Below are 16,649 nucleotides of genomic sequence, written 5' to 3'. Positions count from 1 at the left end.
TGACTTCAATACCGGATCGGTCGAGGCCCGGGCTAACAACGACCGCCATCGGTGCTGTTGACCTACAGGGTGTCGGTGGAAACTGGACTACTGTTGGTCGAAGAAAGAGAGGAGGAAGGTGTGTTCGTAGGAGGAAAGAGAAGAGGAACACCAAGAGTCTAGGACTGAGAGTAGAGACTTTGAATGTTGGAACTATGACAGGAAAAGGTAGAGTGCTGGTTGACATGATGCAGAGGAGGAAGGTGGACATATTTTGGTTCATGAGACCAGGTGGAAAGGGAGCAAAGGTAGAAGTTTAGGAGCAGGGTTCAAGTTATTCTATCATGGTGTAGACAGGAAGAGAAATGGAGTAGGAGTTATCGTTTTGGAGGAGTTTGTTAGGAACGTCCTGGAGGTAAAAAGAGTGTCAGATGAGCCTGAAACTAGGAATCTAAGGTGTGATGATCAATGTTGTTAGTGGGTATGCGCCACAGGTAGAGTGTGAGCTGGAGGAGAAGGAAAACTTTTGGTTGGACCTTAATGAAATGATGCAGCGCATCCCTAGAAGTGAGAGAGTTGTCATTGGTGCAGACTTCAATGGACACGTTGGTGCAGGAAACAGAGGTGATGAGTAAGTGATGGGCAAGTTTGGTATCCAGGAGAGGAACGCAGAAGGACAGATGGTGGTTGACTTTGCAAAAAGAATGCAAATGGCTGTCATGAATACTTTCTTCCAGAAGAGGCAGAAACATAGGGTGACCTATGAAGAAGGTATATTAAAAACCCATACTTTTGCGTGTCCAATAAATCAAATTATGGGATAAGAAATGAACAGAGTTCCTGCGCAGGATGATTTATTCCGGAGATTTCCGTTACATCATTGAATCAAACTCCAACAGTTTCAGATCAATAATGCTACCCCTCTTTCGAAGAGCCCACACTTTATTACAATCAAATCGCAAGAACAGTGTCTCCAACACCGCCCCTCATGAATAAGTAAATGTGTTATATAATGGAAAAATACAGGTTGAAAAACAGAGTTCTCAGCACACAGATACAGCTGTATTCGTCTCTAGTCAAAATATACTTTCAAGGCACTTCTCAGTACTTTCTCCCATAACAAAATCTCACAAACAAGTTGAACTCAACAGCTCCTAATGTAACATAGTTATATGAGTGTGCGCTCTCTCTCACGAACAGAAATGTGTTTTCGCACAGAGAAGGAACTTCTAGACCAAACAATGGGTCCCACCTTAAGGTCAAATTATACTGAGTTCAAACTACTTTACCTCCTTCACATCTATAAAACATTTCCACATGGTTAATATAAAGAATTAAAATGTTAATAATGTATAACAATGGTTAATATATGAAATAAAGTATTAAAAATGTTAATAATGTATAACAGTCCGCCCTTTGGGCTTTCTTAAACAAAGCCCAATAACTAAACATTTAAACATTTTTACACACAGATTCCAGCAGGATCTGCATCGGATGTTGCAGCAGACAGGACTGAGGAAGCAACAGACTCCATCATCATATAAGAAGACTTATTTCGTACGTCCTGTTTTTCAATCGCGGCCGACATAATCCTTTCGCAAAGTGAACGTATACAGGGTATACAACAACATCCGCATATTGTTAACAGAGCCATAAATACAGCAACAGATATCAACATTGTGTAAATTAAGGTTTTGTAGCGGCCAAATACAGTCATCCAATTATCCCATATTGAAGTATCTATACCAGAGTGTTCATTCATCTTTCTATTGAGTGTCCGGAGTCCTTCAATTGCAATAGTTAAACTTCCATCCGGTGCAGTATTATTAGGAATGAAGGTACAACATTGATCTGCAAACATTGAGCAAACTCCTCCCTTTTCTGCCAATAACATATCTAGTGCAATTCGGTTTTGAAAAGCCATCAAAGATGTGGCAGCCAATTGGCCATGTACAGCCTCAAAACCAGATTGAGTCCAATTTCCTAGTCTTTGTACATTGTAATGCACATAATTAATTCTGTCTACGTTTTTGTTAATGGTGCACCACCAACAAATTAGGGATTCAAATCCCGAAGTTATTTGATTAGTCAATTTGTACTCATTTGGTACACCTCTTGGTACTCCAATTGCATTAATGTAGGTGGGGACATTTTGCTGTTTGCCAAGAAGATCGTTTGATTCTCTGAAAAGGAGGTGAAGTTTGTGGTTCCCAAGTGTCAATCATTTGTAAAAGGTTATCAACCGAGGTGGGGAAAAGTTGTACTGGCAGAAGGAGGGTAATGAGAGCGCAATATCCTTTCACATTCCAAGTCAACTTGTCAAATATTTGATTATTTCCACACCACCACCAAATGTCAGCTCTTGATTGAGGCTTGAACTTTTGACCCACATTTATTATTGTAGTGCAGTGTGAAATGTGAGTTAGTTCTCCCAATTGTTCTCCGGTACCAGTCATTTTAATACATGAAAAATTACCATCTGCAATTTCATTTGAAAATATTGGTTTGGTTGTCTGCCAATTCACGAGTGGAAACACCTTGTCCCATTGAGAGCATTTGGTATTTGGGACAGTTTTATTCATAATTTCCATTATACATTGTTTCTCGATTTTAGCCGGGATTACTCGCAATAAAGGTCGTGGTCCCACACATACCACACAATCCTTACCAGAGGCGTGTCCTGCCTCGTTCGCCAGCAGTAGCCAGTTGTTGCTGCCTTTGGACACTCCTGTTGTAACACGAAACCATTCAATTACACCATCAATCGGTACACTTGCAGCTTTTACCCCATTCTCCTCGAGTATTTAGTCATTTTTGGTTGGTCTAGCTTACTCATAGTCTTATTTACACAGATTAGAATGGGAAAACGTGGGTCAGCTCCACAGGACCACGCCCATAACAGTAATCCAAAACAGGAGGTGTTATATAGAGTTACATTAGCCGGTCGTATATTCCCGTCGGGAATGGAAAAGGTCAATTCAAGTTGACCTCCCATTTTACGCAGTGTTATCCTTTTAGAAAAGAAGACAGCCTCCTTGCTCTTTCCCGGTGGCCAATATTGTCCACTCTGGGTGGTTATAAAAGTGCCCCAATCTAGTTGCGCAACATTCCCTGTCAAATACCACCAATATTTCACCCATATTCCTTCAATGATGTAATGGGAATTTTGACAGAAGTGTTCGTGTTTGGGGCAACTGTCACAGTAACTGAGTCATTATACGTTTTGGATATGACCCAGGGAATGTGTGGAAAGTTAATGTCTCGCTTAACACGAATTCTTGTGGTTACATTCACAGTTGTGGATAGGGGATCCCAAAAACACAAAATTGGCATAACAGTCAGTATAAGAAAGAGTGTCATGGTGCAGACGCAATTGAAGACGCATTGTCTCTTCGAAGCAGCCATCTCGTGATGAAGGTCTTTGTTGAATGGTCTGTGCAGGTTTTTATTTTTTATATATATATTTTTTTATTTTTTAAACAGTTGTCACTTTCTTTATTTTCTTGTGTAAATGGTGCATTCAGGTATCATGAGCAGCATTCAGCAGGCCCCTCTAGCAGGTCGAACAGAGCCTTTTTTTTTTTTTTTTTGTGAAGAGGGTCTTTCAGCCTCTCTCCAACTGCCAGAGATGCAAGATTGATCACCGGGATTTATCTTCCCAAGTTGTGACTCATTCTTTGTGGAACGCCCCGGAAAAGGGACACATTCCTCCTATCTCCATTGGGTAATCCTCAGCTCATCTGGTGGAAACTGGAAGCAGTTGAATGGCCTCTCGGGTGGCACGTCTGGTCACTGGAGCAGCTGGCTGGTCTCTCTGTTGATTCCCGGTGGTGGCTGGCTCCTATAGGTGGGGGTTGAGTAGAAGGCGGACCTCCGGCTGGTCTAATAGGCAAGATGTGGAACCAAGTGCCCCGTGGACTGGACTAGATTGACCTTTTCATCACCTTATCTGGGTGCAAAATATTTTTCATTTAGTCACTAATAAACATTTATTCACATCCCTTCTTTTTGAAAGAGCATTTTGGTAGTGTTATATAGTTAGGAGTTAGTAAATGTTAGTAAAGTTCTGTAGGCCTCTCCTGTGGGAAAAAATTCTGTTTGTTGTGACATTCAATTAGGATCCAGCCTTTGGCTGACTTTAATGACCTGAGCACATTCTTAAATGCAAAAAATGAAAATCTTTAGCCAGTTCAAATCTGACGAGGCCAATTTTGTTTACAGAATGTAATAATTATTGGAATGTTTTATTATAATATTGTTATAGATATAGCATGGATGTGCTTCCGGCCATTAAATAAATGCAACTTTCGTCAACAAATAAAATCAAAAAATAACATCTAACCCCAGGGCCCCAGGGGAAAAATAGAAATAGAAATGGAACATATTCACCTTATTTTCGCCGTCTCTGCCAAAACTTACTCCTTCTCCATGGTCAAGGAAATCCCCAATTGTCCTCCTGTAAAATTCATTCTCACGGACTATCTATAATTATCGCATTAAGACTAACTTTTAATTTTAAATTTATTTATTTAACATGGAATGTTTGTGTCCTTCGCGACAATATACCCAGACCAACCAATAATTCCCCCATCTGAAAAAGATCGCTTTAGAGAATTTTTCAGACTAATATATAAAGTTTTGCAGTAAATAAATTTTGCTTGCTTTTTGTTTAGAAAGAGGGGAACATTTTACATTTAACCAGCAAATTCGACAATGCGTCCCAAGCAACTATTTAAATTTCAAAAGAGAATTCGGGAAAACACTAGAAGACCAAACTTAAAAAAGTAAAATATAATAATTAAGATTGAAATAAATTGTATCTTATCTGTATTCATATTAGCTGTTTCAATTTCTGAAACCAGACGAAATTTACCTGTATTATCTTTTGTACTATAAAAATATTGTAGCTTATGCCAATGAATTTTACAAAGAATCTCAGTTTTCAGCCAATTCATCAATTATTATTAATACATAAAGTTGCCCTTAGTTTTAATGTTATCATTAAGCTTGCTAGTCCCCCTTGTTGATGTTTGTCCAAAAAGCTGACTGTTTTAAAATAGACAGAGATAAACAAATCAGATCAAATCAAAATAGACATCAAACGTTTTTAAAATGTAATAAATCTGTGTGTATATAGTGTTGTCAATCAGTTCATTATATTTACGAAATGTTTTACTGTAAATGTTATCACCTTATATCTGTCAAAAATAGAGTGCAGTGTAAACAGTCAGTATCACATCATATGGTCCGGTATCACTAATTCAAGGAAAGCATTGTTTGTGGGGTTGAGTCACCATCGTAGTGGACAGTTCTGGACGCAGGAATGCTTTAAGGACGCTTGTGCAGAGCATATGGAGCAGTTTTTCATAGGACAGTTCGTGCGGAGCATTGTGTGCATTGGGCAGTGGAGCAGTTTTTCTTTTATCACATTTGTATATGATGGCACAGTCATTGTGGCAACAGGTGGCGCCAGGAACCTCCCCTCTCCATCAGGTATTGGCAGGATGTTTTGTGATGATGGCTGAATCACACCCCTCTGATGGTGGTGGCAGTTGCAGTTTCTTTGTGGGTGGGGGGGTTTTAAAGAGGTCTGTGTCCCGCCAGTTGACTTTGTTCTGAAATAATGACCCCTGACCAATAATCCTCACTCGACTGAAAACACCAAAATCTGCTCCAACAGTATTTAGGCCATAACGTGTCAGTAAATATTAAAAACAAAAACTTCCTTTATTAAAAAATTCAAAAAATTTTGAGAAAGGGGAAGAAAATATTATTATTTTTTTAAATAAAAAAAAATAAAAATAATAATAATAATAATTAAAACAATGAAAGTTTACAATTTTAAATAATTGCTAATTATATGTCAATATTTGTTATGGTTTACAATATTTAATTTAATATGTTTTGCATACCTTCATAAATAATACTTAGGATAAAATAGGACAGATATACTCTAACAATTTACAAATATAGTTAATTAATAAGTGTGTAGTTTTCAATTAATGTTTTCTCAATGGAGGCCGCAGCCCGTAAAGTCAGCCTTTGGTCAAACGTCAAAGCAGGAATGATTTTTAATTACATAGCACCTCAAATTATGTCAAAAATGTGATTCTTCCAGATAGCTTCCCCAGTCTGTTTGTAATGAGACTTCAAATGTCGAATTCAAAGGTTAAATATATTCAGGAGAGATTAAAATTATTTTCTATTTATAAACATGGGAGAAATAAATAAATAAATAAATAAAAAACTCCTTTTAAATTATAATTAACACATTACTTCCTCCCCAGGACCGGAATATGGCACTTTGGTGGGACCCCAATTGTCCTTAATGGGTGTGTCTCCTGATTCTGAAAAGATATTTAAAATTTATTAAACAATGTTCTCGCGCACAAACAAAATTATAAGGGAAAAAACAATCATCTATATAAAGAATTATTCCACATTAATTGCCATCCAAGTTATTCGTTTTTAGTTAAAGTTATTTATGTTCTATAAGCATAAGATATGCATCTAAATTTTATAATATCTTAAAACTATACCTCTCTATGTTATTTGTGTATTAATATTCGTTCGTTTTATAGCAAACATAATTTTAAATATGACGTATTTGCACTCGTGAAGCCAGTTTAAGTATTCAACATTAGTGCTTAAGAAATTTATATAAGGGGCTTATAAAATCAGTTACGGCAACAATTTATATAATGTCGTTCAATTATTTAACGCAGACAATTGCGGGTTTTAGCGTTAGAAGTGTTATTAGTAATTTTACCGTCTAATTAATTTATCCCGTTTAGCGCTTATTAAACGGCTTAATTTGTTTTATTACATAAATTTGTATTATACAGCTATTTTATTTGCAAAGCAACATTTTAGTATTAATCATTTTTTCAATACACTTTTCTTAAAGATACGTCCGGGACTCTCCTCTATATAAAAATTACATATACTCATAACATTATTAACGGGCGGTCACCGTGTACGCACATTCAAAGTTAAATTGCCGTCATTAAAACCATCGAACAAATGCCATATCTTATTAGAATAAACTAACCTTTTTCACAATATAATCAAGTCCCGTCGTTCAATATTAATTACATTTTAAGTCATTATTTAAACGGTATGTTTAATCCGGAAGCTTTAATTCCGACTAGCGGAAGTGATATCAGGTTAAATCATTTAGTTTTATATCATTATTTAAAGTTATATAAATGGTTATAACTTCACAAAAATACCTAAAGCTAGTATTCTAGCATTATTCATCATCATCTTATCCAAAAATACACGATTATGTGTCGTTTTTATTCCACTCGTAAACGCGTTCTTTTATCTCGTATTTTTACGTCGAACGCCCGGCGGCGGAAGCCTCAACGTCCCCCATCAATAAAATTAACTTACTGCAGCTTATAACGGCGCCATAAGATTTATTCCACCGCAATCGTGCACCCAGTCGTGCAATTATTTTATTTCTCGCCTTATATTTCATAACGATTCTCCGCTGACACCAGGGCATGCGCACACAACTCCCTGTCGCCTCGTGACGTGACATCCGGTTGCAACCATTTTTGTAGTTCTCAAACAGTGTTTTCTTTCTATTAATTATTGCCCGTATTTTATAGCTTATTATATTATATTATATTATATTGTAGCTAAGTCGTATTAATATTTCTAAATACAGTGACGTCTCACTTATAACAAAATTAGTCACCAAAATATTTCATCGCGGTCCCTTTAAGATTTTACCGTGCTTCACTGACAGACGGCATACAAACAAACATTAAACGGACAGACAAGATATGTCGCTTTTGTGCGACATACCAAAACATATAAAATCCGGATAACTGTTCTTGTCCCAGCTGAACAGTATTGTCTAAGAATTTTAATAACCGAATATTCCAAGACCTATCGACCGATCTTAAGGCGTTCCAAATATTCTTATGTCGGTCTGACTTCCATAAGTTGAGCAAATATCTCTTGTCTAAGAATATCAATAACCAATTATTCAAAAGACCTAGCGATTGATCTTAAAACGGCATATTAAGTCCGTTTTATGTCAATCTGACTTCCATAAATTGAGCAAATATCTTGTCCCGATTACATAACAGCAGTCGTACTCTCTGCTGCGTCTATCCGCTGACTTTTATTTTATTCAAGGATCATTTCTAATTACCCAAGAATCTATCGCTTGTAAAAACAAAATGCTTTTCTTGTAAAGACAAAAATGCTTTTCAAGCTGACTTCCCCTCAACTTCAATACATATATATGGACTCCAAACCAATTATCCAAATATCTAACGCTTATAAAAACAAAAATGCTTTTTAAGATGACTTCCTCTCAACTTTAACCCATATATGTGGACTTCAAACCACTTATCCAAACAACTTCAACACATATATATGGATTTCAAACCAACTATCCAAATATCTAACGCTTATAAAAACAAAATGCTTTTTAAGCTGACTTCCCCATGCAGTTGCACTCAATTCAACGTGACAGCATCTTCATAAATATTGCTCGTCACCACATGTGTATTTTTCAAATACCGTAGGAAAATCCACAATCATGGACTCCATACAACCAAACAATTTAAACTTATACCTCTGTTCACACAAATCCCACCTTTGATTTAGTTATTTACAAAACGCATGGCGGCCGGAGCGGTCCCAAACAGAAAGAATTCCTTAAACGTGGATAATTACTCCACTTACCTCAGTTAATATGGCGCCAGGAATTCAAACCGTCCGCGAACGCCACAACCGTCAAACGTCTTTGTAGTCAGGTCGTCACCATCTGAAGAAGGTATATTAAAAATACATACTTTTGCGTGTCCAATAAATCAAATTATGGGATAAGAAATGAACAGAGTTCCTGCGCAGGATGATTTATTCCGGAGATTTCCGTTACATCATTGAATCAAACTCCAACAGTTTCAGATCAATAATGCCACCCCGCTTTCGAAGAGCCCACACTTTATTACAATCAAATCGCAAGAACAGTGTCTCCAACACCGCCCCTCATGAATAAGTAAATGTGTTATATAATGGAAAAATACAGGTTGAAAAACAGAGTTCTCAGCACACAGATACAGCTGTATTCGTCTCTAGTCAAAATATACTTTCAAGGCACTTCTCAGTACTTTCTCCCATAACAAAATCTCACAAACAAGTTGAACTCAACAGCTCCTAATGTAACATAGTTATATGAGTGTGGGCTCTCTCTCACGAACAGAAATGTGTTTTTGCACAGAGAAGGAACTTCTAGACCAAACAATGGGTCCCACCTTAAGGACAAATTATACTGAGTTCAAACTACTTTACCTACTTTACATCTATAAAACATTTCCACATGGTTAATATAAAGAATTAAAATGTTAATAATGTATAACAATGGTTAATATATGAAATAAAGTATTAAAAATGTTAATAATGTATAACACCTACAAGAGTGGAGGTAGGAGTACACAGGTAGACTACATCTTGTGTAGACGGTGTAATCTAAAGAAGATCAGCGACTGCAAAGTAGGGGTATCTGAGAGTGTAGCCAGACAGCATAGGATGGTAGTGGGTAGGATGACTCTGGTGTTGAGGAAGACAAAGACGGCAAAGAGGACGAAATGATGGAACCTGAAAAAGGAAGAGTGTTGTATAACTTTCAGGAAGGAGTTGAGGCTCTGGATGGCCAGGAGGTGCTTCTAGATGACTGGACAACTACAGCAAATGTGATCAGGGAGACAGGTAGGACAGTCCTTGGTGTGTCACCTGGAAGGAAAGGAGATAAGGAGACTTGGTGGTGGAATGAGGAGGTGCAGAAGTGGATCCAGAGAAAGAGGTTAACTAAGAAGAAGTGGAACACTGGGAGGACTAAAGAAAGTAGAAAGGAGTACAGGGAAATGGAGCGTAAGGTGAAAGTAGAAGTGGCAAAGGCCAAACAAGGGGCTTACGATGACTTGTATGCTGGGTTTGATAGTAAGGAGGGAGAGACTGATCTATACAGGTTGGCAAGGCAAAGAGACAGCGATGGGAAGGATGTGCAACTGGTTAGGATAATAAAGGATAGGGATGGAAGTGTGTTGACAGATGCCAGTAGTGTGATGGGAAGATTGAAAGAGTACTTTGAAGAGTTGATAAATGAGGAAAATGAGAGAGAATGAAGAGTAGAAGAGGTGACTGTTGTTGACCAAGAAGTAGCAAAGATTAGTAAGGATGAAGGGAGAAGGGCACTGAAGAGGATGAAGTGTGGAAAGGCACTTGATGATATACCTGTAAAGGTATGGAAGTGTCTAGGAGAGGTAGCAGTAGGATTTCTTGTTCAACAGGATCTCAGATAGTGAGAAGATGCCTGAGGAATAGAGGAAAAGTGTGCTGGTGCCCATTTTTAAGAACAGGGGAGACGTGAAGAGTTGTGGCAACTACAGAAGAATAAAGCTAATGAGCCACACAATGAAGCTATGGGAAAGAGTAGTTGAAGCTAGACTGAGGGCAGAGGTGAACATTTGTGAACAGCAGTATGGTTTCATGCCCCCCCCCCAAAAAAAAAAGAGTACCACAGATGCAGTATTTGCTTTGAGGATGTTGATAGAGAAGTACAGAGAAGGTCAGAAGGAGCTGCATTGTGTCTTTGTAGATCTGGAGAAAGCTTACGACAGGGTGCAGAGAGAGGAACTGTGGTTTTGTATGAGGAAGTCTGGAGTAGCAGAGAAATATGTTCAAGTGGTGCAGGACATGTATGAGGACTGTAAAACGGTGAGGTGTGCTGAAGATGTGACAGAAGAGTTCAAAGTGGAGGTGGGACTACATCAGGGATCAGCTCTGAGCCCCTTCTTGTTTGCTATGGTAATGGACAGGATGACAGATGAGGTTAGACAGGAATTTCCATGGACTATGATGTTTGCAGATGACATTGTTATCTGTAGTGAGAGCAGGGCACAGGTGGAGGAGAAGCTAGAGGGGTGGAGGTTTGCCCTGGTAAGGAGGGGAATGAAGGTTAGTCGTACCAAGACAGAGTATCTGACCAGGATGGATAGAATCAAGAATGAGTGCATCAGAGGGACAACACATGTTAGAGGCTTTGGAGAGAAAGACAGAGAGGCCAGACGGAGATGGTTTGGACATGTCCAGAGGAGAGATTGTGAGTATATTGGCAGAAAGATTCTGAGTTTCCAAATGCCAGGCAGAAGGCCTAGAGCAGGGGTGCTCAAGTTCGCTCCTTGAGAGCCCCTATCCAGCTTGTTTTCCATGTTTCTCTCCACTAACACACCTGATTCATGATCAGGATCGTTATCAGGCTTCTGCAAAGCTTGCTGATTAGCTGATCATTAGATTCAGCTGTGCTGCAGGAGGGAAACATGGAAAACAGGCTGGATAGGGGGCTCTCGAGGACCGAACTTGAGCACCCCTGGTCTAGAGGAAGACCAAAGAGGAGGTTTATGGATGTAGTTAAAGAGGACATGAAGGTAGTTGGTGTGAGAGCAGAGGATGCAGAGGACAGGGTTAGATGGAGGCAACTGGTTCGCTGTGGCAACCCCTGGAGGGAAAAGCCGAAAAGAAGAAGAATATAAAACGTGTTTTCAATTATTACATTTCTGTTTGCCTATTTTGATTTATAATGTATTGTAATTATTATTATTATTATTATTATTATTGTGAATTCTAAGTCATTTTTTTAATGCTCTTGGTGTATTGAGTGTATCTTATATATACTGTTTTATATTTGTTTCTGTATTGAAGATGTAATCTGAATATGTAGATTATGTATGAGGTGAGATCTTTTTATCAACCCGATATGGTTTTCTTGATCTCTCCTGCACACTTTAATGTTACAACTGTTTTTTATAATGTCTTTTTGTCTATGTGTGAATAAACAAAAACGAAAATTATGCAGGTCAGATATGACAAAAATCTGAAATATACTTTACGTGAAAGTTCAAAAAAGAAAAAAAGGTTTTAAAGATCTGACATTACAGATAAACAAGCTTACAGCAAGATGGAGTCTCAACAGACTTATTAAAAATTAAAATAAAACGTAATTAATAAGTCAAATAAATAATATGCAAAATAGAAAAAACTTAATTAATAATAAGTCAAATAAATAATATGCAATATAGACATTGTTATGTAACATTATATGTAATAATAAGGTTAAAAAAAAAAAGTCACATGCAGGCTTTATTCAAATAAACTATTCAATAAGTTCCTAAATTGAAAGCATCTAAATAATATCACTTTACTGCGCTGTGACAGCACCGCATCGTGAATGGCCACTTGCAAGGTGATGTATGCCATACTTGGTAACCCAAAATCTGTCATAGCTTTTACCATGTTCCGGCCAGTATCTCTCAATATCATGTGTACTTTGTCTTTTGGAATTTGTTATTCCAAACATTAGTCGATAGTCATAAAGCAAGGGCAGTATGGGAGCCGGAAAATTCACAGACATGCAGAACAGCTTTGTGAAGGTGAAAAACGGAATCAATACGGTAAGCTGTTAGACTCAACATCGACACAGGACTGACATCCGAGCTCGAATCCGGTGTCTTCCACCACCGAGAAATGGCTGGTCATTTAGTCCAATAATTATTTTCCGGGTTATTTGCGTTGCCTTTCGGCCCTCACGCTAATATGGTTTTGTGTTGGTCAGCGTGGGCTGGGTTAGCTGTTGTTTTGTTGTTTAAACTCAACACAATGTTTGCTCTTCAAATGGCAGATTAAATTTGTGGTGTTGGACTATGATCCCGCCACGAGCTACCTTTTCATGGTATATATTAATATTAACACAGGTAAGTTCATGGGTACAGCTATCTTCAATGCATTTATGTATTTTCTCAAATACTTTCTAATATATATTTGTAAGTAGTAATAAGTGTACGGCTGAGAAATTTCTTTATGTTGAGACATAATGAAAAAATGTGACCCATCTTTTTTGGGCTCAATGTCTGGGGAGCTTGTCACAGAAAGGCCAATAACCATTGGCCACTGGATGGCAGCATTTACCAAAATCTGAACAACCCAGACAAGTGGTGAGCATGCCTGCCCCACAGTTTGAGATTCAACGCTCAAATCTCTGCTCCAGTCTTCCTTTAGAAATTGGAATTCAGTCTTCCTGTGTGGAATTTAGAACATCATGGTGGTACTTCTCATGGCTGACATTACTGATAAGCCCAACCGTTCCCCAGAGGTTTAAAACAAAATGTCCCAGTGGGAAGGCATTTAATATGGATTTAATGTTACACTTTTTAGCTGTTGCCAACACTAGTATTCTTCCAGGGCAACAAAGAAATCATTGCCTATTGGTGTTCTCCATAGATGGACTTATTTCAAAGTATCACTATGCAAAATGAACCACAACAGTGAAAACAAACAGCTCGGACAGTTTTCATAAACTGTTACTTAGCTTACTATCATCATTTTTTAATGTAAAAAACTGTCTTGGTATTGCTAGCAAGACGGGTGTGTTAGCTAACCTGTCTTTGTGGATTTTATAGTGATGGATAAAGTTTGAGGTTGTAGTTGTTGTGTCTTTAATCTTTGAACCAAAAAACGTTCATTTTGTCATCCTCTTTTTTGCCAGCTTCAACATCTTCCGTGAACCCAAATTTAATCATCTTCTGAGCACCATCCATCACTGTTTTACAATGTAACCACTTCACACTCTAGCAAGTGTGCCACAATGCTGACTGGGTTCCCAGTTTGGCATGAATGAAACAAAACACCTTCCTCCTGAAAAAGGCCAATGGGGTATATCGTAGAGTTGCCACCCGTCCCGTTTTTTTAGGAAGAATGCCAAAAACTAATTTGATTTCCCTAATTCTGTAGTCTAAGAATGTCCCCTGCGCTACTGTGGAACTCTTTGTTACCAAGCGTGCCGCCGGCAGAACCTTTCCGTAGGTGTACTTTGGATTACCGTAACTCTGGCACAGTTTATGCTATCTGAAAAATCCCAATGGTGTCTGAAAGTTAAGCCCCTGTGCTTTACAGAAAAAGTACAGTCATTACGGTAATTCCAGTCCTCCTCTCACGGAAGCCAGGGAAGTCAGCGAGTCACGACAAAAGAGTGCCTGGAGTGACCTGGCAATAACCATATTGATATTGTGATTCACTCAAGGGAGTTCTCCACAATATCATTCTGGGACTGCTCCACTGTGATTTTCTCGGGAAAGGCAGGACTGTCTGTACCGGTGGCAAGCGGTCATAATAAGCTATTAATGCAATGCATGCCCAAGCCCTTCATTAAATTCATAATGCATCAGATTTAAATAGCGCTTTTCTAGACACTCAAAGACGCCTCACAGAGGAATGGATACATTATTCATGTACTCACGCATTTACACTGTGGTGGCAGTAAGCTACTTAAGTAGCCACAGCTGCCCTGGGGCAGGCTGACGCAAGCATGGCTGCCCTACGGCCCCGCTGAGCACCACCAAACATTCACACCTTCTATAGCAGAGGTGGGCATCGAGGGCCGGAGTCCTGCAGGTTTTGCATGTTGCCCTTCTCCAACACAGCTGATATATGATCAGCTCATCAGCAAGCTCTAAATAAACCTGATAACGATCCTGTTGATTGGAATCAGCTTGTGTTGGAAGTGAGAAACCTCAAAAACCTGCAGGACTCCGGCCCTCGAGGACCGAGATTGCCCACCTCTGTTCTATAGTGTGAGTAGCACTGGAGGCAATGTGTGTGAAGTGCCTTGCCCAAGGACACAACGACATATGACTTTGGGAGAGTGGAGATCGAACAGCCGACCTTCTGGTTACTGAACGACCATCTCTACACCCTGAGCCACAGCCGCTACGAAATCATTGAAAATATTTATCTGTCAGTGCCCTCTGTTATAAAATACCTTAGTTCTATTATTTTGGTCTTAAATTCCTGTGTAATTTGTCCTGTTTTCCTTGCGGAGAGCTGAAAAGCCGACAGCTTGTTTCGCGCATGCGCAATGACAAATCAGGTTGTGTTAGTTCCGAGAGGTTGTTTCTGTACGTGCGCCATTTGCCATGCAAAAAAGCTGGCAGTAAAGCAGCTTATCTGACAACGTGCATGCGCATAATTGGCTTACTTGACTTGTTCTGCGGCAAACAGTCAGTGGTTCAGTTCATCGCCAAGTCACAATTAGTGCTATTTTCCCAGAGAAGTTTTGAGGAAGAGAAGAATGTAATTTCAAGTGATCATCCTACTCCTGAAGTACCGGTAGTCATCACGAAAATGGGGAAGAATTTCGACTGTCACTTTCAAGCCAGGACGTACGAGAAATATAAATGGCTAACTGGCTGTCCACATGTTAGCAAACTGTTGATTGTTGGTTGAAATCGCTTGTGGCTCTGCTACAATGTAATTTGTTCCTCTTCCGGGTTGTGGGCACAAGCCAGTTCCGTATATTGTAAATTCCAACGTATTGGCAAATGTGATTGTCCCATTTCACTCACCACGGGGCTGGTTACATTACAGTGTGTGTGCATCAACCTGCATCAGTCCTGAATATTTCCACTTAAATTTTATACCCACACAGTGGTTTAAAATAATAGTTAAATAATATTTAATATTAAAATTAATAATAAAAATACTCCAAAAATTTTCAGCTCACGCCCTAGCGGGCACTTGCATGTTTATCACTCCATCATGCCCACTCACACAGAGGTCACCACTTGCCACTGGTGGCGGCCGTGGCTTAGTGTGTAGAGACGGTCATTCAGCAACCAGAAGGTCGGCTTTTTGCCTCCAGTGCTACTCACACTGGTGTATGGAAGGTGTGAATGTTTGGTGGTGGTCGGAGGGGCCGTGGGCGCACACTGGCAGCCACGCTTCCGTCAGCCTGCCCCAGGGCAGCTGTGGCAACTTAAGTAGTTTACCGCCACCAGTGTTAAACTGTGAGTGCATGAATAATGTATCCATTCTTCTGTAAAGCGTCTTTAAGTGTCTAGAAAAGCGCTATATTAAGCCGATGCATTATTATTATCATTATTATTATTATTACTGGTCTGATTGGACAATGTGGCATTGTGCATGTTTTTTTTTTTACCAATCACGGCCACAAATAAAAATGTCGTTCTCGTCAAACGGGGGGAATAGATACAACAGATAAAAATACACGAAGCGCCTCTCGCTGTTCAACATTCAACAAGGAAACGGTGACTAATTCTGTAAGAACAGTGTCCATTCGTCCATGTTAGGTTTGTTTATTCCCCCGGCGTCCGTGCTTCCTGGTTTCGTCACAGCTCCATATCACGCCCCAAACAAAATGTCGCTCTATGATGATGAACCACCAGTGGTTCGGATCGGTGGAAAACAACGGGGAGTTTGTGAACTCGCAAATACCGCGAGAATTCATCTTGCAGAGCACCGGAAGCGATGGATACGAACCCCACTCGCCCCAATAACTTGATTGCGCTTACAACATTGTGTTAATTTTTGTCAGATAAGATTTCAAAAGAGTAATATTTTTTTGTATTATTTCCTACCCATACAGAGAAAGCATATGCTAAAATAGTTTAAATGTATGGCATCTTGGAGTAAAGTGAGTATCATTTAAATATCTCGGTTGGGCAAGGGCCCTCTTTTTTGGGAAATGAAAATATGGTCACCCTTGGATGCATTGTACACTCGCCTGCCGACACACGAATTTGTAATTGGTGTGTACGTCTCAATTTACTCTCAATTTAGCTCACTGAAACGCTCCA

The 16,649-nt window shown here is 39.2% G+C and overlaps 1 long non-coding RNA gene across 1 annotated transcript; it reads right to left on the bottom strand.

The window, feature by feature from the left end:
• Window positions 1-816: 816 nt before the first annotated feature.
• LOC144043764 (uncharacterized) lies at window positions 817-7,694 on the bottom strand. The gene is made up of 2 exons (XR_013291158.1): window positions 4,369-7,694; window positions 817-3,928 (listed from the first exon to the last, which is right to left on the bottom strand). It is a non-coding gene; the product is annotated as an uncharacterized LOC144043764 (long non-coding RNA).
• Window positions 7,695-16,649: the final 8,955 nt, after the last annotated feature.

The sequence above is a fragment of the Vanacampus margaritifer genome, chromosome 2 (genome assembly GCF_051991255.1).
Source record: "Vanacampus margaritifer isolate UIUO_Vmar chromosome 2, RoL_Vmar_1.0, whole genome shotgun sequence".
NCBI classification, from domain to species: domain Eukaryota; kingdom Metazoa; phylum Chordata; class Actinopteri; order Syngnathiformes; family Syngnathidae; genus Vanacampus; species Vanacampus margaritifer.
The sequence above is the reverse complement of the archived record's forward strand: the minus strand, read 5'-3'. Positions and strand labels throughout refer to the sequence as shown.